The sequence below is a fragment of the Schistocerca gregaria genome, chromosome 1 (assembly GCF_023897955.1).
Source record: "Schistocerca gregaria isolate iqSchGreg1 chromosome 1, iqSchGreg1.2, whole genome shotgun sequence".
Taxonomy (NCBI): domain Eukaryota; kingdom Metazoa; phylum Arthropoda; class Insecta; order Orthoptera; family Acrididae; genus Schistocerca; species Schistocerca gregaria.
In genome coordinates, this window is record NC_064920.1 from 682,541,989 (window position 1) to 682,556,088 (window position 14,100).

Below are 14,100 nucleotides of genomic sequence, written 5' to 3' on the forward strand. Positions count from 1 at the left end.
GTTTACCATAAGTTGAAATACGTAGTACACAGGTAATGATTAAATTAAAGTGACTGTGAAATATAAAAAAAGACTGAACTTTATTTTTTACATCTGTAGACTGATGCCTGAAATAATTACATATTCCGAAGATCAACTTTCTGTATCACACAAAAGTCAAGCAGTAGTCACCCTTTGAAGAAAAGGAATAGGAACTGACCATTGGTCAATGAGCACGTTAGTTTAGTGTGGTACATCAAAGTACATTTCTTAGGCAACCACAAACCATCTCATTCAGGACTGAGTGCGTCTAACGTCATACCACTGAAAGGAACTTGCCACACAGTAACTGCTAACCATAACTCATCCATATGTTCATTAAACAATGATTATGTGATTCACTTTATTTTATTTTTCATGAGCAGAATTTCTTTTCATATCCTAAGGGAAACTACAAGAATGATCACTTAATACAGACATATCCATGTCTTTGCTAAGATGAATTTTAAGGTAGCATATATGGTTTAAGATAAAGTAGGTTGGCTCTACTCCATACTTCTGCGTCATATACCAAAAAAAGATTACAAGTGTAAAATGCCAATACAGGAATGTCAAGAGGAGAAAGGTAAATCTGTTTGAACTTCAATACAATAATATAGAAAGAGAAAGTAAATGAAGATTGGAGATGTGATACTGCAAGAAGCATTTGATAGGACTCTGTAAGACCAATGTCAAAAAAACTCCCCCAGAGTGCACACCATTCCCTCAGAATTATTAATTCCTTGGTATAGCAGCCCATGTCAAAATTATTGTAGCTGGTGCAAATAATACTTGAGACAGATGAAATACCTGCACACATTAGGGAGAGGACTGTTGTTGTTGTTGTTGCTGTGGTCTTCAGTCCTGAGACTGGTTTGATGCAGCTCTCCATGCTACTCTATCCAGAGCAAGCTTCTTCATCTCCCAGTACCTGCTGCAGCCTACATCCTTCTGAATCTGTTTAGTGTATTCATCTCTTGGTCTCCCTCTACGATTTTTACCCTCCATGCTGCCCTCCAGTACTAAATCGATGATCCCTTGATGCCTCAAAACACATCCTACCAACTGATCCTTTCTTCTAGTCAAGTTGTGCCACAAACTCCTCTTCTCCCCAATTCTATTCAATACCTCCTCATTAGTTATGTGATCTAACCATCTAATCTTCAGCATTCTTCTGTAGCACCACATTTTGAACACTTCTATTCTCTTCTTGTCTAAACTATTTATCGTCCATGTTTCACTTCCATACATGGCTACACTCCATACAAATACTTTCAGAAACGACTTCCTGACACTTAAATCTATACTTGATGTTAACAAATTTCTCTTCTTCAGAAATGCTTTCCTTGCCATTGCCAGTCTACATTTTATATCCTCTCTACTTTGACCATCATCAGTTATTTTGCTCCCCAAATAGCAAAACTCTTTTACTTCTTTAAGTGTCTCATTTCCTAATCTAATTCCCTCAGCATCACCCGACTTAATTCGACTACATTCTATTATCCTCATTTTGCTTTTGTTGATGTTCATCTTATACCCTACTTTCAGTACACTGTTCATTCCATTCAACTGCTCTTCCAAGTCCTTTGCTGTCTCTGACAGAATGACAATGTCATCGGCGAACCTCAAAGTTTTTATTTCTTCTCCATGGATTTTAATACCTACTCTGAACTTTTCTTTTGTTTCCTTTACTGCTTACTCAATATACAGATTGAATAGCACCAGGGAGAAGCTACAACCCTGTCACACTCCCTTCCCAACCACTGCTTCCCTTTCATGTCCCTTTACTTTTATAACTGCCATCTGGTTTCTGCACAAATTGTAAATAGCCTTTCGCTCCCTGTAATTTACCCCTACCACCTTCAGAATTTGAAACAGAATATTCCAGTCAACATTGTCAAAAGCTTTCTCTAAGTCTACAAATGCTAGAAACGTAGGTTTGCCTTTCCTTAATCTTTCTTCTACTATAAATCGTAGGGTCAGTGTTGCCTCACGTGTTCCAACATTTCTAAGGAATCCAAACTGATCTTCCCCGAGGTTGGCTTCTACCAGTTTTTCCATTGGTCTGTAAAGAATACACATAATATTTTGCAACTGTGACTTATTAAACTGATAGTTCGGTAATTTTCACATCTGTCAACGCCTGCTTTCTTTGGGATTGGAATTATTATATTCTTCTTGGAATCTGAGGGTATTTCGCCTGTCTCATACATCTTGCTCACCAGATGGTAGAGTTTTGTCAGCACTTTCTCTCCCAAGGCTGTCAGTAGTTCTAATGGAATGTTGTCTACTCCTGGGCCTTGTTTCAACTTAGGTCTTTCAGTGCTCTGTCAAACTCTTCATGCAGTATAATATCTCCCATTTTGTCTTCATCTATCTCCTCTTCCATTTACATAATATTGTCCTCAAGAACATTACCCCTGTATAGGCCCTCTATATACTCCTTCCACCTTTCTGCTTTTCCTTCTTTGCTTAGAACTGGGTTTCCATCTGAGCTCTTGATATTCATGCAAGTGGTTCTCTTTTCTCCAAAGGTCTCTTTAATTTTCCTGTAGGCAGTATCTATCTTACCCCTCATGAGATAAGCTTCTACATCCTTACAATTGTCCTCTAGCCATCCCTGCTTAGCCATTTTGCACTTCCTGTTGATTTCATTTTTGAGACATTTGTATTCCTTTTTGCCTGCTTCACTTGCTGCGTTTTTGTATTTTCTCCTTTCATCAATTAAATTCAGTATCTCTTCTGTTACCCAAGGATTTCTACTAGCCCTCATCTTTTTACCTACTGGATCCTCTGCTGCCTTCACTACTTCATCCCTCAATGTTACTCATTCTTCTTCTACTGTATTTCTTTCCCCCATTCCTGTCAATTGTTCCCTTATGCTCTCCCTGAAACTCTGTACAACCTCTGGTTCTTTCAGTTTATCCAGGTCCGATCTCCTTAAATTTCCACCTTTTTGCAGTTTCTTCAGTTTTTATCTACAGTTCATAACCAATAGATTGTGGTCAGAGTCCACATCTGCCCCTGGAAATGTCTTACAATTTAAAATCTGGTTCCTAAATCTCTGTCTTACCATTACATAATCTATCTGAAACCATTCAGGGAGAGAGTAAGATTTGTAATTCCATTTCCAAAGGAGGCAAGTGCGCACAGGTATGAATACTACTGAACTATCAAAATACTGTCATGAATTATTTACAAAAGAATGGAAAAACTAGTCAAACCCAACCTCGGAGAATATCATTTTGGGTTCTACAGGATGCAATACTAACCCTACAACATATTTTTTTTTTTTAAAAAAAAAAAAAGGCTAAATAAAGGCAAACCTACATTTATACCATTTGTAGATTTAAAGAAAGCTGTTGACAATATTGACTGGACTACAGTCCTTGAAATTTTAAAGGTGGCAGGGAATAAATACACAGTGTGAAAGATTATTTCTAAATTTTTGCAGAAACCACACTATAGTTATAAGAGCCAAAGGATATGAAAGACACTTTACTTGAGAAAGTAGTTCGACAATGTTGTACCCTATCCCTGACATTATTCAAACTGAAAAATGACCAAGCTGTTTAAAAAGCTAAGGAGAAATGTCGAAGAGGAATTCAAGTTTAGGGTATAAAAAATAACAACTTTGAGGTTTGCTGATAACATTGCAGTTCTGTCAAAGATTGCAGTGGGCCTGGAAGAACAGTAAAATGAAATTGATAATGTCTTGAAAAGAGGTTATAAGATGAGAATCAGATTCAGTAAAACGAGTAATGGAATTTCATTGAATTAAATCAGATCATGCTGAGAGAATTAAATTAGGAAGTGAGACACTACAAATATCAGGTGAATTTTGCTATTTGGACAGCAAAATAATTGATGATGGCTGAAGTAGAGAGGATGTAAAATGACTACTGCCAATAGCAAGAATATCATTTTTGAAAAAAAATTTCACATCGAATATAAAGAGAATAGAAAGTCTTTCCCAAAGAAAGTCTTTGCCAAGGGTGCAGCTTTGTACGGAAGTGGAATGTGGATGATAAATAGTTCAGAGAAAAAGGGAATAGAAGCTTTTGAGATGTGGCACAACAGAAGAATGCAGAAGATTAGATGAGTAGATGAAATTACTTTCCAATGTATAAAGTTACATAATGACTACTGGCAGTATCTAATGTTATTGGAACTTTTCATACAGAATGCACAGAGGGTGGGCAAGTGCACCTTCGCACCATCTTTTGGATTTTGAGGAAGGTCAAATCATTGGCACGAAGGCATAGGAGCATACTACCAACACATCACACAGTCAGCTATAGTGCAGTGATTGCAGAATGAGCAGTGATGAAATGGATTTGTGACAACAGCATGGCAACAAGAGTGAGCACGGGTCCTTCCAGAAGGATTATGCCATGAGAAGGTCATAATATTACTTGACTGGCTCTGACAAATAGACAGATGACAAAAGCTGAAATCTGGGCAGAGATTGCAGAAACAATGTCACCACAAATGGTCAGGAACAGGTTACAGGAATCTAGGTTGAAATCTCAAGCTTCCATACCCCGTTTACCACTGACACCTGAGACTTGGATTCGTGGACCATATTTCTTTCTAAAACTTTTTTTCCAATCAGTTTTGCACACTCCCACTGCCTGTGCCCTTGGAAGGGGGCCTCTTTCACCATGTCCTCACTATCTATGCTCTTGCATTGGAGACTTTGTGGAAGGTCACAAAATCCAGTCACTCCTGAGACTCGTATCTAACTCATGGAATCTTGGTATGGCAACTGTTGGACAGGACTGATTAGGTAATTGTTGAAGGAAAGCTAAATGCTGATTGCTATGTGGCAAGAACAGTAAACCTTGTTTCATACCCTTTGTAACCACGGTACCAAATGGTATATTCCAGCAGGACACTGCAAGGCCCATACTGCAGTTTACCCAACAAACACCTTGAGGTACATATTGATCCTTGAATGGCGTACCCAGTCCTCTGATTTGTCACCTCTACTGCATGTCTGGGATGCAAAGGGAAGATGCATACTTGTTCCAGCCTCTAGCCAGCAATCTTGATGAACTAACATTGTATGCATTTCAGACAACTAATTCCTGAAGATGACAATCATAGGCTGTTTGTTTCCATGCCACAATGAGTACAAGATTGTGAAGTTCACACCTACACTGGTATTGCTGATGAGCATCAGTTCCAAATGGAATGAAGGTTTAGTCATTTAATACCCATTATGTGATGAACATCTCTACAAAGTTTGATAAATACTGGACTGGTGCTTTGTAATGTAAAACTTTTCATTTCCATATATGTGTATTATGAGAAAAACAAGAATGGTACTTTGGAAAAAAAAGCTACTGCTCCTTCTCTTAGACTACTCAGCTGTTACTTTTACATAACCCTTCAAACAGAGCATTTACTTTACACAACCACTTTCAACTGCCTATATATAGATAATGTCAAAATCTGTTATACATAAGGGGCAATCAAAAAATTCCCATTTTAAGGTGTTGATGTAACCTACATGCAGCTTAGCAAAACTCTGATGTAGGATTAGCGTGGCGCTAAAGTCTTTCCGACATGCATTTGGTGAATGCAGAAATGTGAATTATGGAAACGTTATTACCAAATGCATCCAAACAGGGCCAACCTGCTGTTATTCTTTCCTTGGCTGCTGAAGGACAAACACTAGTAGACATCCAATGGAAAAGAAAGAATGTGTATCGAGTAGAATGTCTATGGGAACCCTCTATTGGGGAATGGAACAGCAACTTCATGAAAATGCACATCCCTGTAACACAAATGTTGTAAAGCACATATTACACTGCCTTTACACATGAGCACCCACACTATTGTCCTTATCTTTTCTCATGTGATTATCGCTCCATCAGGCCCTTAAAGAAGGCCTTGAAATACTGCCAATTCCTGTTAGACGGGGATGTGCAACATATACACTCCTGGAAATTGAAATAAGAACACCGTGAATTCATTGTCCCGAGAAGGGGAAACTTTATTGACACATTCCTGGGGTCAGATACATCACATGATCACACTGACAGAACCACAGGCACATAGACACAGGCAACAGAGCATGCACAATGTCGGCACTAGAACAGTGTATATCCACCTTTCGCAGCAATGCAGGCTGCTATTCTCCCATGGAGACGATCGTAGAGATGCTGGATGTAGTCCTGTGGAACGGCTTGCCATGCCATTTCCAACTGGCGCCTCAGTTGGACCAGCGTTCGTGCTGGACGTGCAGACCGCGTGAGACGACGCTTCATCCAGTCCCAAACATGCTCAATGGGGGACAGATCCGGAGATCTTGCTGGCCAGGGTAGTTGACTTACACCTTCTAGAGCACGTTGGGTGGCACGGGATACATGCGGACGTGCATTGTCCTGTTGGAACAGCAAGTTCCCTTGCCGGTCTAGGAATGGTAGAACGATGGGTTCGATGACGGTTTGGATGTACTGTGCACTATTCAGTGTCCCCTCGACGATCACCAGAGCTGCACAGCCAGTGTAGGAGATCGCTCACCACACCATGATGCCCGGTGTTGGCCCTGTGTGCCTCGGTCGTATGCAGTCCTGATTGTGGCGCTCACCTGCACGGCGCCAAACACGCATACGACCATCATTGGCTCCAAGGCAGAAGCGACTCTCATCGCTGAAGACGACACGTCTCCATTCGTCCCTCCATTCACGCCTGTCGCGACACCACTGGAGGCAGGTTGCACGATGTTGGGGCGTGAGCGGGAACGGCCTAACGGTGTGCGGGACCGTAGCCCAGCTTCATGGAGACGGTTGCAAATGGTCCTCGCCGATACCCCAGGAGCAACAGTGTCCCTAATTTGCTGGGAAGTGGCGGTGCGGTCCCCTACGGCACTGCGTAGGATCCTACGGTCTTGGCGTGCATCCGTGCGTCGCTGCGGTCCGGTCCCAGGTCGACGGGCACGTGCACCTTCCGCCGACCACTGGCAACAACATCGATGTACTGTGGAGACCTCACGCCCCACGTGTTGAGCAATTCGGCGGTACGTCCACCCGGCCTCCCGCATGCCCACTATACGCCCTCGCTCAAAGTCCGTCAACTGCACATACGGTTCACGTCCACGCTGTCACGGCATGCTACCAGTGTTAAAGACTGCGATGGAGCTCCGTATGCCACGGCAAACTGGCTGACACTGACGGCGGCGGTGCACAAATGCTGCGCAGCTAGCGCCATTCGACGGCCAACACCGCGGTTCCTGGTGTGTCCGCTGTGCCGTGCGTGTGATCATTGCTTGTACAGCCCTCTCACAGTGTCCGGAGCAAGTATGATGGGTCTGACACACCGGTGTCAGTGTGTTCTTTTTTCCATTTCCAGGAGTGTAGTTACAGACTACTTCATGCAGCAGAACAAACTGTTATCTTCAACCTGGTGCATTAGTGGGCTGATTGCCTCAGTGCTCATGGTAATTTTGCCTGATTGGCATATCAATTCTGTGATGTATGGCCTTTGAATAGAAACTTTTTGATTGTCTCTTACACAAACATTAGAGTTTTGCAGAATTTGCATAATTGAATCTAGGTCTGGTAAGTTTCAGGTGTGGCTAGTATTCCTTTACCTTGTTTTGGAATGTCTGCGGATTTTCAGTTTTCTGCATGGTGTCTATACTTTTGCACCAGAGGATAAAATTGCATTCTAAACACTAGACAGGGCTCTCCAGTATACAGGGTGTCCCATTTATCTTGACCATCATACTCATTTTGTTAAAGCCCAGTACAATGGTATTCAGAAAAAGTTTCCTGACATTCCATATTGCTGTAGCTTAATCACCTTCTTAATTAGGTTCATAAAACATATGTTGTTATTACTCTCACGCCACTGTGGTACTGTGAGTCAATAGTGTACTCTGTGACTCAGATATGATTAGGGTCTTGTTCTATTCTAGTGACCTGATGAACTGGAGAGCTGGTGTGATGGCCTCTACTTCTATTGTAAACTCTGATGTGTTATGAGGGAGGCTATATGACCACTGTGCTCAGAAATCAGGAGAAAAGAAAGCATTACCCATGTATCATTGATCAGTTATTTTCAAGCTGTCATTGAATATTCTGATTTCTTCTGGCCACTGAATTTGCATGCTTGTCATGAATATATTCTTAATGTTTAATATTTCAGAAGTGGATCCTGCAGAAATCTAGCACATGAGGAAAACAAATTTCAGATTGCTGGTGTTCCGGTTATATAGTGATTAATATTCAACAGCACCTTAAAAAAAAAAGAGAAAGAAACAACAACAACAGAGAATTGATAATTTGTCTGAAGAAGTACCTACCATTTGCAAATTTCTGAACAAGAGGGGACTCCAGAGTGTGGACTCTGTGCAACATATATTTATCCACAGGGTACTGGTACTGAATCTGGACAGGCAGTTCCACTGCAGAGCACTGATTGGTGTTGATGGCATAACTTTGATAAAGATTCTACACTGAGGTGACAAAAGTCATGCAAAGATGGAGGTAGTATCACATATGCAAGGTACACTACTGTCCATTAAAATTGCTGCATCATGAAGATGACGTACTACAGATGCTAAATTTAACTGACAGAGCATCCACTCAAGGTTGGCGCTGGTGGCAACACCTACAACATGCTGACATGAGGAAAGTTTCCAACCTATTTCTCATACACAAACAGCAGTTGGCCGGCATTGCCTGGTGAAACGTTGTTGTGATGCATCATGTAAGGAGGAGAAATGTGTACCATCACGTTCCCGACTTTAATAAAGGTTGGATTGTAGCCTATCGCGATTGCGGTTTATCGTATCGCGACATTGCTGCTCGCGTTGGTTGAGATCCACTGATTCTTAGCAGAATATGGAATTGGTGGGTTCAGGAGGGTAATACGGAACGCCGTGCTGGATCCCAACGGCCTCGTATCACTAGCAGTCGAGATGACAGGCATCTTATCTGCTTGGCTGTAATGGATTGTGCAGCCACATCTCAATCCCTGAACAAACAGATGGGGACGTTTGCAAGACAACAATCATCTGTACGAACAGTTTGACAATGTTTGCAGCAGCATGGACTATCAGCTCGGAGACCATGGTTGCGGTTACCCTTGACGCTGCATCACAGACAGTAGCACCTGCGATGGTGTACTCAACGATGAACATGGGTGCACGAATGGCATTTTTTCAGATGAATCCAGGTTCTGTTTACAGCATCATGATGGTCGCATCCGTGTTTGGCAACATCATGGTGAACCCACATTGGAAGCGTGTATTCATCATCGCCATACTGGCATATCACCCAGCGTGACAGTATGGGGTGCCTTTGGTTACACGTCTCAGTCACCTCTTGTTCGCATTGATGGCACTTTGAACAGTGGACATTACATTTCAGATGTGTACGACCCGTGGCTCTACCCTTCATTCGATCCCTGTGAAACCCTACATTTCAGCAGGATAATGCATGACAGGATGTTGCAGGTCCTGTATGGGCCTTTCTGGATACAGAAAATGTTCAACTGCTGCCCTGGACACCACATTCTCCAGATCTCTCACCAATTGAAAATGTCTGGTCAATGGTGGCCGAGAAACTGGCTAGTCACAATACATCAGTCACTACTCTTGATGAACTGTGGTATCATGTTGAAGCTGCATGGGCAGCTGTACCTGTACATGCCATCCAAGCTCTGTTTGACTCAATGCCCAGGCATATCAAGGCCATTATTACAGCCAGAGGTGATTGTTCTGGGTACTGATTTCTCAGGTTCTATGCACCCAAATTGCATGAAAATGTAATCACATGTCAGTTCTAGTATAATATATTTGTCCAATGAATACCCATTTATCATCTGCATTTCTTCTTGGTGTAGCAATGGCCAGTAGTGTATAAAACAGCAGCACATTGGCTGAGCTACCATTTTTATTCAGGTGATTCATGTGGAATGATAGCTGGAGTTAGATGCATGGGACCTTTCATTTCAGATATCATTAGGGAATTCAGTATTCCAAGATATACAGTGTCAATAGTGTGCCGAGAATATCAAATTTCATGCATTACCTCTTAGAACGGAAAACAAAGAGGCCGAAGGCCACTTAACAATCAAAAGCAGTGGCGTCTGCATATAACTGCAGAAATAAATGTAGAATGTACAACGAACATATCCATTAGGGCAATATGTCAAAATTTGGCATTAACAGGCAATGGCAGCAGATAACTGATGTGGTGTCCTTTGCTAAACTCTCAAAATCACCTTCAAAATCTCTCCTGAGCTTGTGACCATACTGATTGTACCCCAGATGACTGGAAAACCATGGCCTGGTCATACGAGTCCCACTTTCAGTTGGTGAGAACTAATGTAAGGTTCGAGTGTGGTGCAGAACCCACAAAGACACACCCAAGTTGTCAACAATGCTCTATGCAAGCTGATGGTGGCTGCATAATGGTGTGGGCTGTGTTTACATGGAATGTACTGAGTCATTGACTGGAAACAGTTATCGTCAGCTACTTGGAGACTATTTGTAGCCATTCATGGACTTCATGTTCCCAAACAGTGCTGGATTTTTATGGATGACAATGTGCCATGTTACTGCGCCATAATTGGTTTGAAGAACATTATGGAGAGTTCGAGAGAATGGTCTGGCCAGCCAGATTGCCCAACATGAATCCCTTCAAACATTCATAGGACCTAATTGAGAGGCCAGTTCATGCACAAAATCCTGCACCGGCAGCACTTTCACAATTATGGACAGCTATAGAGGCAGCATGGCTCAGTATTTCTGCAGAGGTCTTCCTACAACTTCTTGGGTCCATGCCACATCAAGCTGCTGCACTATATCAGACAAAAGGAAGTCTGACATGATATTAGGAGGTATCCCACATCTTTTATCGCCTGAGTGTAATGTAGTAATATTGTATTTCACTTCAGTCATTGAGTGCTAACTTGATGCCGCCATGGTAAAATGTAACACTGTAATCTAACGAAAGTCACACCGGTGATTGATGCTGGTTGTTCATAGTGGCAGAATACGCACCATGTCAGTTATGAGCCAATGCATATAGACTATTAATCACTTGTTGTAATCTCAAAATAAGATGTCTGGTGTGTGTATAATGCATCAGCCCTGAATCATAGATTAGTCCCAGGTATCATGCAGTCAAGGTTATTGATACAGCCCCCATTGTGATACAAGGAGTAAGGTGCTGTACATATTTGCAAATGGACCCCACTACTTGCAATTAGATTTAATATTGCTAGCTCACTTTTTACAGTCAGCTATCCAGTAAGACAACAGCTTATTCTAGTCTATGTCAGTTTTTCTGGAGAGGGACGGTCTCTGAGTAGGAGCCTGTATTGTATGGTATCTTGTTATAGATTAACTGATGGTGATAATGATGTTTCCCTTTGAAGGAGGTGTCATATCCTTGCACAACTGAATGTGAACTCATCAAGTGCGAAGCAGTTCACAGATCCTTCTGATCAGACTATCTGCAATTCTAAGAAAGTGAAAATAATGTCTTAGTACAGAAATTCATATATATGCAGTTAAAATACTGAAAATGCCCATGGTGAGAAAGCTGTGCTCAGTAATCATAACCAAAGTGTTAGTCTTAAATATTGCATCATTATCATAAGAGCACCCCTGCCTTCCTTTTCTGAGGTCAGTTTGTGTGATAGGTAGTGTGTAGTTTTATTACACCACCATTTTAGTTGTGTGGCGGATGCAAAAGAAAAAGGACTACTGGCAGGCATTCGTGCAGGTGACACACATCACAATTTAAATTAAGGCAAGAGCACAACATATAGTGCACTATCATGCCTCACATTGTAAGCATGCAACTAGCTACTTACTTGGAGGACACAAAGATAGCACGAAAATATAGCAGAGCTGCCATGCTGTATATGGAAATTTGGAATACTGAGATAGCCAAGACTGTTGTGGAGACTGAGACAAGAAATGTAGCTATGCTGTTGTAGCATTAGGCATAATTTCTTGGAAGAAGACAACTGAATCTGTATTTTTATCTGCATCTATGTGTCTTCATACACAGCTGAACAGTGTTGTTGATTGTTATGAGTGCCATGAAATGTAGTACAGTGTCATAAATGTATAGTTAACAATAGGGCTGTAATCCACTGGGGCACACATCCTGCTCCCATTAAAAAGTTCCAGGCAGACTGCTACATTTGAAATGTGATGGGCAAATCACAATCAGAAACATCTTATGCAATCAGTGAATGTAAATTTTCTTGATGAATTGCACTGATGAATTCTTCTCAGCAAATCAGCTGAATAAAATACCTGTTTTGGAGTGACATTCTGACAAATTTCCTACTTGTCATCATGTAGCTACGTGTCTGAGTACTGTTGGGTGCTCATCCATTTCCTAATGTACCTTTCCTCTCTAATAAGAACACCAAGCTGGATAATCAAAATCAAGGTATAACCCAGCTGATACCCCAAAAAGAATTCATTAGTCTTATGCAGTCATTTCAGAAAATTATGGTGTAACTCTAGACATTGTTGGTATAACCATAGACATTGTTGCAGCACAAACACTCTCAGCTTGTTTCAGCATTCAGTTGTCATGTTTCTGCTTAAAAGCACAGCCTAGGGTGGAAGTAGAGATGAAGGTCCTGCTCTCCATGTTCATGTTTTGTCTTACTTATTTTTTATACAGGATAAAAGATGGAAACACAGCTGTCTTGAAAATGGGCCTTACGTAAATGGTTTCCTATGGATATCTTCTCATAGTCACAAGTTTTTTTGCATTATTTCATGTGTAAAATACTGTGCAGATGACTATAATTGGTTTGGTGATTATAATGTTGTACTTGTGCTATTGTGGATGATCAAAAGAAATAAAATTTAGGCCTATTTCAGGGGGAGGCAGTAATGTGACTTTGATAGCAATTTTATTATAAGTGAAGCACTATTTCACTTGGAGAAAAACAGATAATAGAGAGAATAATGAAATAGCTCAGCAACTATCTTAAAGGATACAGGATAACCAATGTCAATATGACTAGATCATGATGTGAAATTTTTCCCCTATCAATAGAAGCTTTGCATCTTAATAATGTCACCTGTTTAGCAAGAAATTAACAGAAAGAATTAATGCCATGATTTATGGGCAGCTTTAAAAGAGTATGTCACAGTACTATGACCTTTTCCCAGATCAGGTGAACATTTCAGCTCTCTGTGAAAAAGTACATTTTTATTTAAATGTTAGCAGACCTGCATTTTGCTGCTTTATCGGCTCAGGAGCGTCCATTTCATTTTCTGCTGTCACAATGCTTTCTGCACTCCCAGAAGCAGTGCTGTTGATCACATAGGCATAATCTGGATATGCACAAAGATAAAATTTTCGTGTTATGCCGAGAGAAGTGGTCGCTGGAACACTCTGCCCAAAAGGTTTGTTGGTGCCATATTCAAAATGACACCTAACAACATCATTCAGTAGTTTACATGTGCAAATTAAATTCTTGACATTTCATTGCACTCCATGCAATTGTTATGTGAGGTGCTGAAATTGTAATTTTTGTCAGTTTTCCATTGATCTACAGTACAATAACTTCATTTTATTTAATATAGTTTCCTTCATATAGAGGTGCAAGCATTTTTTGCTTGCTTTAGTTTTGATTTCATGCACCTGCCTATGCTGATGACTACTAGATAGCTCTGTTGCTATACTGAATGCACCGCAATTCTATCCGTCCATCTGCATTGGCATCACCTTGTGCACTAAACTCCAACTGCTATTTCTAAGATATGAATTAGTCTTGCTACAGAACACTGATGACACCATGTGAGTTCAGGTTATCCATTCAGCAATAACCATTATCAAGATCTTATTATGCCCTGGAGTCACAAAACAATGCAGAAATGTTCTTCAAACCCAGAGCACAGGGTCAAAGCATAACAATTGTAAAAGCACCTCATAAAATGCCCACAAACTCAGAAACTATTGTTAGCATTCTCAGATTGAGAATCACTGCAAATACCGGCATGCGTTTTTTAAAGAAATTCCGGTACGCTACCAGTATAAAATAAAGCTTTTGCCATGGCATGCTGTACACTTTCTGTAAAGCCTT

The 14,100-nt window shown here is 41.0% G+C and overlaps 1 protein-coding gene and 1 long non-coding RNA gene across 6 annotated transcripts in view; one reads left to right on the forward strand and one right to left on the reverse strand.

Annotated features, from left to right (window-relative positions):
• Positions 1–14,100, forward strand: part of LOC126363410 (USP6 N-terminal-like protein) — a 273,601-nt gene that overhangs the window by 197,517 nt on the left and 61,984 nt on the right. The gene's annotated exons all lie outside the window — the stretch shown is intronic.
• The window catches only part of LOC126363523 (uncharacterized), a 155,407-nt gene that overhangs the window by 140,721 nt on the left and 586 nt on the right, over positions 1–14,100 (reverse strand). The gene's annotated exons all lie outside the window — the stretch shown is intronic.